We start from the raw sequence: 12,840 nt of genomic DNA, 5'->3' as shown, positions 1-12,840 counted from the left end.
TTAATACCGAAGATATCGAACTTCCTGAAACTCGCAATTTTTATTTCCGCCAAAGAGTCCTTTTCGCCCCGATCCACCGAGAGTCAGGTTGCTTGTAACAGGGGGATTCGATTTCTCGCCCCAGCGTCGAAGGTCCTGTAACAGGGCTGGACTCCCGATAAACAAGACAATTTCGCGGCAGGACGTCCCCAGGAATCGATAAATCCAGCCGGTCGGTCGCGATGTATCGATTAGAGGAGCGCCGAGCAGCGCTCGCCATCTTGAAACCGTTTGCCACCAAACGATTGAATGCGTCCCCAAGCGGACATCCTGCGGCCCCCGATCCTCTTCGAGCGGCGACCGCTCGGCCCTCCTTCGTCCTGTCGCGGGAATTGAAAGACACCGTGAAAACGGCGACGATTCTATTTTCCGCGCCCGGTAAAAATCTTTACGGCGAATCGAGTCCGGGAAATGGGATGGCTTATCCGCTTTTTTCTACCGTTTCGTTTTTTCACCGCTCCCTCCGCCGCCGCGACGAACCTCGCCCTGCGCCCGCGAACCATCCTGGAAAATCAATTTCCTTCTGGACGCCATTTTTTCTTCCTTTTCGAACTTTCACCGAGGCTTTATCGAGGGTGCTTAACTGTGCCACAAACACGGTGGCTTAATCTTTGTCTTCTTCGGATGACGTACGTCATACCTTGGCGTCGATTGAATCAGAGTTACATCGACACAAAGGTGACATGATTCTTAAATCTCGAATTAAGGATCGCATTTTCGATGTTAATCTAAGCTTAGCATTCGTGACAATGGAATGCAAAGGGGTGCAAACGGTGAAATTAATGGAAGCATCTTGTGTTAGTATAATTTGAAGTACCACGGTTTATTTATGTTTCGATGCAAACACGAACAAGTAGCGTCGCAAGTAGCGTCACAGGGTAGTCGTTTCTAAGAAATTTTACTCCGAATTGCTCGCGATATTAAACAAGTAGAAGCGAATCAAATGTTTCGCGATTCATAAACTGAGAACAAGTGGAAAAGCCCGTGGATGAAAATTGTGAAAAGGGGCGGCGATAAACGCCAGGGTGATTGGCTGCGGAAATAAAAAGGAAGATAAATTCGAGGGACGTTGTTTCCCCGCGATCTTCGATACTAACTAAATAACCCACGGTTCGCCAATGGTCCCGTAAAAGAAGTTCACTCGTTTGACCTTGGAAACGACGCGGCCGGATTGCCGCGATGAAAGCCACGCGGCAATTTCCGATTTACCGACGACAATTCTATTTTCCAGCGGGAGGATAAAAATCTTTATGGGCGGATCGAGCCCGGAAAATAGGATCCTGTATCTCCTCCAGCTTTTCCGCCTCCCGAACCTTCCTGTGCTCGAATTCCCAACCCATCCCTCGGCGGACGCAGGGGACGCCATTTCCGTCGGGGGGGACGCTGCGAATAGAATAGAAACTTTTCGATAATTTTCTTGCCCCGGCATCGATGGCTGCTCCTTTTGTGGGAATGGGAAGAATTTTTACTCCCTTTGGGGAGCTAAGCAAATCATTGATACATGAATTAGTATTTGTTTTATCGTTATACGAGTACAGAGACGTCGAGAATTTGAAAATATTTTCAATCTCTTAACATCCGTGACATAGGTTTACTATTAGGCGTAGAAATTCATTCTGTGCCTTTACATTAAATCATTCGTAACTGTACTCTAAATAAGAATATTCGCACGTCACGTTGTTACATTAAAGTACCCCAACATTCACAAGAGCAACTGGATGGTTTTCATCTAGATTCTTCCTTATAAACTCAGTTTAAGTAGCAGAAATTAGTTTCTCGGTTACCAGCTGTTATCATCCTTTATTATTATTATCCAACTCACTCTTCAGAGAGGGAGCCGCAGAATTAATTTCTGCACCCGATGCTTTGTCTCTGTGCAACATCTGCTCGTTTCTAAATACTTATCCCCGTTAAAATTTTCTTCAACGCCCATTTTAAAGGGGCCACCGTATAAAGGCAGCGCTGCCTACTTTGGAAAACACTGGCTCAAACGAATGCGAATTTAACAGCACCGTCTTTAACTGTTTTCGTAGCCCGTTTCGTCGGACCCACGTCCCTCTCGATTGTTTCTCCGCCCCATTCTTCAACGGTTCGCAAAAACCGTCGCGCTTAAACTCCCATAAAGAAAGGAGAGCGAGCCGTGCGCGGATCCCGGTTTCGCGATCGCCGAGGCATTGGAAATTTTTTTGCCGGCCAACGGAAGAGAATTATTGCGAGCTAGTTTAACGTTCGAGGCTGCGTTACCGAGAGGGGAACGAAGGAGGAAGATAAGTCGTTCGTAGGTCGCGCGAGGGGCCCCGAGATGGAGGAATTGACGAAGGAGCGCGACTTATGCATACCGTGTAAGTGACGCGCATGAATAATTCAGTCTAATAAAATAATGCAGCCCGCGCGGTGCCCCGATCGAGCAAAAACCGTTCCACGGCGGCGATCGGGGGCCCCCACCGTCCGCTGCCTTCGCTCGAATTCGCGCCAATTTCGCCGCCATTACAGGGGACACCGAACTCTAACGAGAAGGCCTCGAACAAAGGCGATGGAAACGGTATAGACGGTTCTTGAAGTGGAGTTTTAGATTGTGGGGACGGCACAGGAGTTATACGATCTAAATACGATATTCTACAGGTAAATCCTAGCGCGAAGGAATTATCCAACTTACGATAAGAAACGCAAAGCTTGATTCGGTACCATGGAAACACCCTCGCCATTTTCTTCTTAACCGACAATGTCACCTGCTATATCTACTTGGTCGAGTCATTTTCACCTCTGAAACTAGTAAAAAGCGGGTATAGAAAGTCGCGTGAAGGTATTAGGTTGTCCAGAAAGTTCGTGCCAATTTCTAAGAAAAATTCAAAAACACGTTCGACTTTTAATATATATATATTTATTGAATTACATAGGTGCCATTTTGTTTCACGACCTTTCCACTTTTTAAGGGATGTATACATGTTATTTGTTTTCAACCACTTCGATATATTCAGACCTGTACCACCTACCAAAAATCGACATTGACTTTCCGGACAACCCAATATGAAGTACTAGAACAGTGTCTTGGTTTATTTTCCCTATACAACCAGATTCCGTGCAGATTTTTCCAAAACGATGCCTAAACGATTCGAATCGCCAGCACGACGTGGAACGTACTTTCGACCGTGGCATCATTCTTTCCAACAATTTCTCAGCGCGTTCTAGATTCTAAGCAGGAAAGCGACATTTGAAATACCTGGAACGTATTCCGGTGACAGCCGATCAACCCCGAACAGAGCGCGGCTCGATGAATAGAATTTTATAGTTGCTATTACGGTATTTATTGCCGGGACCACGAAAAATATGATCGTACCAGCTGGAATCTATTTCCAGCATGGAAATTTATAGCTCCGCTCGGCTTGGTGCTTTTTTTTTTTACACAATTAGAAACCTCGTTGCTTACCGCGAGGTGTCTCGAGAGAGGGAGAGGGGGAAAGATATTGGGTGAACGTATGGGATGCATGAAGGATCACTGAATTGAATTCAATGGGTACTTAATTAAATTCGAGCGGGTATTAGTATGGGTTTAGATTACAGTTCCGAGCGTTTAGTAATTTATAGGTTTCAGGTAAACGATCTGTCTTTGCATTATTCCATTGTTCGGCCATCGAATGAAATCATTTCTCGCGCGTTTATTATTCAAGGGTCGTTATTGCACAATCGACGTACAATTTGAAATTCTGATAGGATCAGGTTGCCCGTACCGGTTAACGTTTACCTCAAATAAAATTTGCTCGAGGCTGGAGGTGGCTCTAGCGCCAGCAGTGGCATCGAGGGTCGAGGGATTCTCTTTCCTCGGCGAAACGAATTGGTCGCATCTCTCGGGGGTAATGGCAGGCTAAACGGTGGCGGTGCCTTGATATGCAAAAGTTGGAATTTCCGTGCTCGCCGTGCAGATCGCGCGGAGCGGCGTTAAAGAACGGGAAAAGAGAACGAACGCTGGCGTAAGGGGTGGCGAAAAAGGCCGAAGATTCCCAAAGGAATGCCGCGCAAGGGCTATTCCGGTAATAGCCTGCGTTTACATTGCCTCTTTAACGTCCGCGATTCGTACGGCATTTGTCTTCGACCTCCATCCTGTGGGAAAGTCTCGATCCTTGGGAATCCTTTGATCCTTTTCCGCGATCGTCCTCGACGAACCTCGCGAAACCGTCCTCGCGAGTTTTCGCTCTTGCAATAATAATTCCGATCGCGACGAGGCCATCTCGTCGGAGGGACGACGTAGTCGTAATCCCTCCCTAATTTCGCCCTACGGATTCAATCGAAACAAGTGTCTCCCAGCACGGAGGCGTTCGCGAACGAGCCTTAACGAAACGTTGGAAGCGGTCCTAATTATCTCGTTTCGCGCGTGTCGCAAAAAACGACGTGTCCCCGCGGCAGGTGACACGTCGCAGGTAGTCCGGCCAGGGGGCCAGCGAGGGGCCCAGAGGGGGGGAGGAGGTGTATAAGGACAAAACCAGCAGAGGACTTTTCGGAATGCCGCGCGCTCGGGACGCATTCAAATCGTTTCGTCGCTTCGTTTTGCGTGCTCCGCCGCGGCGGATTGACGTTGAGGGATGACACGCTCCTCTTGGCTGAGGGATCGGGGGGCTCTGGCCCCCGCGCATCGTGGGACCGGTCGGTGTCGGCCCGTAGGAGGGCCCCACGAGATCGTAGATGAAGAGGAAACGGATCGGCGACTTCAGCTGGCGGGAAAATGCCAAGGAAAAGCGAAATGCAACGATTCCTTTTCAAGTGACACAGATTTCAGTCGTTTACTTTTTTTTTTTTTGGAGCTCCCAAATCTCGGAAGAAAGATTTATTCGCTTTACATGTTATTGGAAACATATATGTAGAATTACGACTTGTTAACATGCGCGAGGTTATAAATTGATATAGTTCTTGACGAAGGCAGAGCACAAGCACACGTTTGGCTTGGCAATCAAAACAGACATATCGATGGGTAAATATCATGTAAGTTTACGGAGTCGCTGTAAGAATTTGAGTCTTTGCTTTTCGAAGAGTGGGCGCTGCCAAATAATGTGATCAACGTTCCGGTGACTATAATCGCATCAACATTTAGAATTACTTACCAATCCCATCCTTGGGAGAGGGTTTGGTGTCCATTTTACGAACAGTGGAGGAAAAGTAGAAAATGGAGACGAAGTGTCCAAGACGATTTAATTTTTAGCTAGTTAGGTAACGATTTTGATCTTCAACCTAGGTTTGCAATATTCTGCAGTGGAAATAACGACGGGAGGCTCGGTTGAGATTTCTTTGGAGAAGTAAACAATCCCCTCGGTTCTTCGGGAGCCGAAGAAAGCGGAGCGCGGGATGCTGAAGGAGGAATTAGCAAATAGAAAGAAAAATGCAGACACCTCGGAGCCGGAGGCCGAAGAACAGCATCGTCAACATTTTTACCGGCTGTTTTCGTTGGTTTTGCGAATTCGTTCGCGCGATCGTGCCAGGAATGACATCACAGGCTCGTACGAGCTACACCTAAGAAACAGTGGAATGCGTACGAACCCGCACAGGTGCGTTCCTTTTCTGAATGGTTCTCAGGTCGGGACGGAAGAACGAGACACGCAAGAAAAGTTCTTTCTGATTCCGAGCTTACCGCCACTGTACCGGGGAGTTTCAATGAATCGCGATGTTATTTATCGTTCGCAGACTGCAACGAACGCGATTGTACGTAACAGTTAAGCACCGTTACATAATTAGAAGGAATTATCCCCGAGATAATAACCTGTGGGAGAATAGCTAAGACAGGCTTTCTTGCTTGGACGCTGCTTCTTTACAGGCACGTTCGAAACGGGGTGAAAATGAAGGTGCGTAAGTAAAGTTCTTTTACACCAGCTTGTAACTTAATAATTTCTTACTCCGAAGAGTGTACGTTTCAAAGTAGACTTCGCAGCTTCGATGAAACGACAAATATGGCGCGGTTCAACCCTTTTGAAAATCATCGCCTAGTAGAAGGAATCGTCGCTCCCTCCGAAGGATCCAGAAGGGATCACGCGTCGATCCCCCACATGGAACCGCGAGTCCTTTTCCTTTCTAGTCCGCGTTACGAGCGGAGAACGAACACGCCGAAACCGCGAGAGACCAGCTGGAAACAAGACCGACGACAAGGCATTCCAAAAGAAGAGACCGCTGGATAGAGGGGCACGGAGGGGACGAGTCCGGGGTTCGACACACAAATACGGGCAATAGAGGGATAGCAATTTGCTTGGGGCCCCGACCGAAGATATACGTATCCGGTCAACTCGCGGCCAGAGGAGAGGAGAGGTCGCCGGTTTCGCGCGTTTAACGTCGTAACGATCGAGATTAGACGAGGATCGGCGTGTCCGCAGGAAGGGCGGATCGCTCGTTAACCGAAGAGAAAGAGGGGCCCGTTGCATATTCCAGCATGGTCCGAGCTCTGCTAACGAGCGTGCGACACGCACCGGTCTTGTTCTCCGACGCGCGCGATCAGACCGACGGAATCGGCGACGCCTTTTGCCGACGCTCCGATCCGCGATTAGGCCGCGCGTCGCTCCGTCCAATTTGCTGCGTTTTCGGACCATACTCGCGCATGACACGACTTTCCGCGTTTGCTGCGACGGGAGAATCGGTTTGTTTTGTTTTGAAAGTATGGAGCCGGATACTCGGCTCGTTCCCCGTCAAACCGATCTCCTCTGGACTCGAGGATAGGGATTCTCTCGTGGTCCAGGAAAAAGTAGACGGTGTTTAAGTCATTATTTCGATGATCTAACGAGGGTTTGAAAAACATGAAGCTTCAAAAGTTGGCGATTTTTAAAAATTTGCTTCTACATTTTAATCGTGAGACGATAAGGTGACTCGATCGTTCGCCAAAATGGCCGACGCGTACAGCGGACACTTTTTTCCGTCGTCTGGCGCGCATAGGGCAGAAACGGCGTCGGTTCCCGTTCTTCCGGCGTCGAGATGAAGCAATTTACTGAATTACCAGCGAGGTGAGACAGGTGGTCAGACGCGAGGTTGGCCGCGCTGGAAACGCCGAAGCCGCCTTGTGCATTAGTGACGCCAGTTAGCGGCGATGCCAGCAGGCGCAAGAAACACCATAAAGCCGCGCAAAACGGCTCGGACCTGGAGATCGGCCTCTTCGTGCCTTCGCCGACGGCCCCGCGCTCTATCTCTCTATCGTTTTCAGCCTCTTCCCTCGACCGATACGGAGATCGGTATGCCGACCAGTTACATTGGCTAAATCCGTTGCTAATTATTACGAGCTGACGCTATTCCTGTCGCTGGATTCTGGATCGAGATACGAGGAAGTTTCTTGCGTCTCTGGGACGGGAAAACTGGGACCTCGACGCTCAAATCACAGAGGCGAACGCATCGTTGCGATAGTTACGGTTTTGAATAACATTTCGGTGTGCTATTACATCGTAGAAAAAGTTTCTACGATTTATTAATAATAAAGTTACAGGACACTCAAAGATGGAGTTTCCCTAAAATCAAATTTAATGTGCTCCGATTCTAAAAAAGTTTCGCTCATAATTGCATTGCATACCCCTTGCGTTTACATTTCGTTTCTTACGTTCCTTTACTTTCTTTATATTTGCATTTTTATTTTAATCCAACCCGCCTAAGGTCCAGGGAGTATCCCGAAGAGGTTGGACTACTCGTAACGGCGTTGTCGGCCTGGCCTCGCAGCGAGAACATAATCAACCCGCCGCGTGTCGAAACGACAAATATCGCGGAATGAACGAGACAATGGCCGCGGGCGGCAGTTTGAAAATTGATTGTTACGCGCGCGACAGCCGATGTTGCGCGTACGGCATGGTGCAAATTGTCGTTCGGTATCGCTCGTGGACGTTGATACAAATGCGATCGTAATTGACGATAAGTTACAGTCCGAGATACGTGCCGTGTAATTAGAGTGGCTCGCTGCGAACAATCGCGAGCCAGCCTGGCCGCGTTCGCGAACAAACGACCGATCGAGATTTATGGCACAGCGCCTCAGGAATTTCGAATTTAATTATGACGTATAATTTTATTGGATCGCGACGGAGACGGAACGAGCCAAGGAGCGTGGGACGTCGCTGGAATTTTAGAAGAATATTCGGGTTCTTCTGTCGAGGCGAGCGCACTTTAGAAATTATCAATGATATCGCATTTTTATTCGACGGAAAGCGAGTACAAAATGGAACGGAGTACGAAATGGAGAAGCGAAGGTAGACGCACGTAACGATACGAAGTCGAGAATCGAGGACCGGCATCGGCGTGCAGAAATTTGGGAAAATCGGGAATCGGCGCGAGGAAGTCGTAGCAAAAAAACGGGGTGAGGACTCGCGATCCAGGGGGAGGGGAATAGGGGTGCCGAGAGGGTGGCAAAAAGGTTGGGTCCGCGGTGGCTCGCGATAACATCAGTCTTTGCTGTCCCGGTTCGTGGTCTTCTCACGTTGGATCCGCTGGACCCGAGGAGATGCCTACGGTCCGTCCATGTCCCTCTTCATGTAATTTGTATCGAAACATCGCGGAGGGGAGAAGCTGTCGGCTTCTGGCCAAAGACCGATCGCGACGTCTCGGGTGGAAGCCGAAGAAACGCTGGAAGGAGGAAGTAGAGGACCCGGATCGAAGAATTCTGAAGGGGATGAGTGCCTTTTGTTACCGCGCGGGCTCTCGAACGCGGCCAATCGGCCCTTTATCCCCCGCGGACCCCCATGGAAATTCTCGCAGGGTGTCGTCGCGAGACTCAGTGGCGTAGGGAGGTCCTAAAGGGGTGCTAGCGTCGCTGAAGTTGATGTTTCTGACCCTGTGTCCTAATTGACAGTCGCGCGGCGACGAAATTGCTCGTAGTCGCGGCAAGACTGGAAGCAGGCTCACCGTTTAAGTTCTATTCGCGCTAACTTTACGAAATGCTTTTGTCGATTAGATTTAATGCAGTTCGTCAATCGGTCGAATAAGAACAGAGCATCTTCTTTCTTTCTTTTCCTCTCTAATTTTATCGTTGTTCGACCGATTGACGCTTATCGACAAAAAACATCTTGAAAAGTTAGCTCGAATAGAACCTACACGGCAACGTGGACCTGTCCCTGCTATTGCCGCGGATCAGCTACGAGCAATTTTGTCGCCGATTTTGTCGACTGTCAGTTAGGACAAGTCGTGTCAGACTTAGACTTAGACTCGGACATAGACTTTTGTACGTCTTACTTCTGTGTTACGTTGTTTCTTTTCATTTTTGAGAGTGGTAAGAGTAAGAGCGAAGCTCTGGAATTTTCAGGAAAACTTCACAATTTTTACGATTCGAAGCAACGACGGTTCCGTAATATTTTGGAAAAGGAGACTCGGGAGCGGTACCTTTTGTTCCATCGTCGAGTTTTCGAGCAGGAGCCCCTCTGCCCCCTCCAGTGCGAGAGACGCGTGCAGGGGGGGCCCCGTGGATGGGACTTTTTGCTCGCTCTCGAAGGCTTCGCAGGCTTTTTTGCCGGCCTCGAGGACCGCTAACAAGCGCTCTTTTGCTCCTCGCGAATTGTGATGCCGCTGACACTTTAGTGATGTTCCTGCCTCTTTCGAAGGGCTACTCCCCGCCCCGCCAACCCACCGCCGCCCCCTCCTGCCAGGCCATATTCGGCATCGCATGGGTCGAACGTAAAATTCGACGGTGAATTTACTCAGCCACGCTGACTCGCCTCTGAAGGAAGGAATTCCACGTGGAATTGGTACCCTTTTTTCCTCGCGACAGAACGTAGCAAATTGTAGAACTTTGTCCTGGCCGGACATTTTTTTACCGGTCGATTATGATACGAATGCTTACGATACGAAAGTTCGACTCGAGTATCGAGTTACGATACGAAAATGAACGAAAAGTTCAAATACACAGGTTGAGAAATTCGGTCAGGATATGCGTATTCTATGGGAACGACAATTCTATGTAGATCTACCGCATACTTTCTTCCGAACGATATCATCGATGCTCACAGAGCACAAAGGTATTCGAAAGTACGTTCACTCGCGTCTTCTGTAGACGAATAAATCACGTTTTGCCTAAAATTCCACAATCCGTCGATAAAGTGCTCCAACTACTTCGAACGTCTCTATTCACGCCACGGGATACGAATCAATCGATCACATTCCACGTTTCCGGTGGAGCATAAATCAACGAGCGTAGTTTCCACCGCGAGGAAAAAGCCACGAATTCCACGGGCGTCCTCCTAGTCGACGCACGCGTTATTCTTTACGACGCCTTAAGGACATTCCTCGCCAGCCTGGTCCTGGTCATCGTCCTGGCAAAACACCCGACGATGCTCGGAGATTGATACATTTTTAATGGCAGACAGGGATCGAGCAAGCGGAATCCTCGCGACGCCGCCCGAAGTGCAGCAAGGTGGAGAGCGATCTAAAGTCGGGGAGGGGGGGGGGGGCCCAAAGACAGGGGCCCTAGGGATGCTCCGTATCGCGTGGAATTCTTCCGAGCCACGAGTTTTTGCGATTCAGGAGGGCTTCGGTGAGAATCGAGCGTAGAGAACGTCGGAGGTTCTTGCGTGGTCTAGCTGTGAAAATATCTGTAAATCACTTTATTGGAGGTGTTAAGCACCTTTTCAGGATGACGGTGAAACCTGAGACGCTCTTACAGCGAGTAAATAATTTGAGAATGTAGCGTAACAAGATATTTTCTCTACCGAGAAAATTTATTCTTGAAACGATAGATAGAGAATTGTATACCACGGGTCGGAAGTGACCCGCCATCTTCTTGCAACCTTCCGCCACTCGAGTGGTTAAACGTTCGGGAATTAAATAGAATATTACCGAAATCCCTTTCGTGGTGAAACTTCCGCTGAATATTTAAGCCTCTGGAATTCGACAAATCCCTCCCCTTATTTAAATCGACTCCCAAGAGACGACTTTTCAGCCGACACGATCGTAAACGCCTACATCTGCTCAGCTCCAACTTTTCCCAAGGTACCGAAGAATTCACCACGCCTGGAAGGCTCTCCTTTCCGGGGATGTTTAGTCCCCGCGAAATTGGCTTAGCCTCGAGCTGGTAATCCAATTTCTTAGCATCAATTAGCGGCTGATCCATGCCCCCCGAGGCGTTCGGTACCGTTTTAAACCTCGCTCGCACGAACCAACACCTGGATTATACTCGATAATCTCCGGTCATTGTCTCTGCGGGGACGGTGTCGATTGATTTACGACGATTTACGACCTGTCCGGGGGTGGACGCCCGTTTGGGCCTCCAGCCCGCGTGACGAGAATGACGCTCGTTAACGATCGATCATCGTTTTACGACTTCGAGACGTCCGCGCTGACCATAGAGAGCCAGCGCGCTCGTACGTTGCTAATTAAGGCGGAAATACGTTTCTATTTTGCGCGCTCCTCGTCCAGGAACCTCCTATCGCAAGAAATCACTTACAGGAAAGGAAACAACGTTCTCGGAAAGACGCAAGTAGCGTTGATGTGCCTTTTCGGTAGGACTGAAGAGGGAGTCGAAGGACGCTACTAATTCTAGGATTAATAGACGGTGGAATTCTAAAAGAGTCTAATTTATATTTAATCGCAAGCAGATGCCGGCGTCTACGTTTTCAAGATCGCCGAGCCTCTCGTGTTAACTCATGCAAGGTGACAATGGCTGGTTTCCATGTTGAGCGAACCTGACGCGGGCGAGCAGCGACGCCAATTGACGTCGATCCAATTAGCCCTGACAAAACAAAACCAACCATCCACGCTCCCTGTCGCGTCGATTACCGTCTAGCTGCCCCTTCCAACCAGTCACGAGCCGCTCGGTTCCCTAAATCTGCTCCAAATCCTCGGATCAGACGTCGGACGATCCGACAGTCTGAGCCGAGAAGCACCTCGAGCGAGAGGACCGATCGTCGACCGCGGAGACGATTAACTCCGCGTCGATTTCATTGTATTAACTGTTGTCGGACCGATCCTAAACCGGTTTAGACCAGCTGGCGTACGAACACTGCTCGCCAGCCCGTGGCACACCTCGGCTAATTGAACCGGTCGGGGATTAGTTAGCCGCGTACGCAACGCCTCTAAATATTTTGGCATTAACGGCGAATAAATCACCGCGGCCAGGCCGCGAATAAATCGTGGAATTAGTCGGGCATTAGGCTGGCTCGTTTCTCGTTTCGCGTATAGTCGCGCCGGCTCCAACGGTCGCGGGCTCCCAGGCCCCGACCGCCGGCAACAGGACTTACCGTCGATTAGACGCCATAACTCACCGCGATAACTCGCATTGGATTTCATAATTCACGGGAGAATCGCGCCCGCTAAACGCTCGCCCCACCGCTGCTCGCGAGGCGTGTCGTTCCTGGACGAAACGTCTCGTTAGGAAGAACTACAGCGTCCGTGAGTCGCTCCTTCGGGCGAATCTGGTGTTTTTAGCGGGGATATATCGTATCGGGAACCTGGGAGCGTCGTACGTCGTCGTACATAGTCGATATTGTCGTATAATCGCATTGCCGTCGTTGTTATCGTAGTTATACAACGTTTTCGTGATCCAACCGTGCCGGACCTAGTTCGTCGTCCCTGATCAAACCAACCTGTCAACGCGTCGAGTCACGGGAATTCCGATCACGCGACGATCTGTTGTTTACATCCACTCGGTCCGTAAGTTGCTCGAATAGTAGCTGCCCCATGCCCCCCCCGAAAACGGTCGTGGGAACATCGATGCAGTCTGCTTCGACAGGACGTGTCACCCAGATCTCCATCGATACATTCCTCGGCAAACCAATTCCCATGTTCCAAATCAGAGATGGGCAAAACTCTAGGTTTCGAATGAATCTGAAGTTTGCCGATGCGTTTGTCTCGTTTCTTTCTCTGGAAAATGTT

The sequence above is a fragment of the Hylaeus volcanicus genome, chromosome 4, assembly GCF_026283585.1.
Source record: "Hylaeus volcanicus isolate JK05 chromosome 4, UHH_iyHylVolc1.0_haploid, whole genome shotgun sequence".
NCBI lineage: Eukaryota > Metazoa > Arthropoda > Insecta > Hymenoptera > Colletidae > Hylaeus > Hylaeus volcanicus.
Note: the sequence above shows the minus strand (reverse complement) of the source record.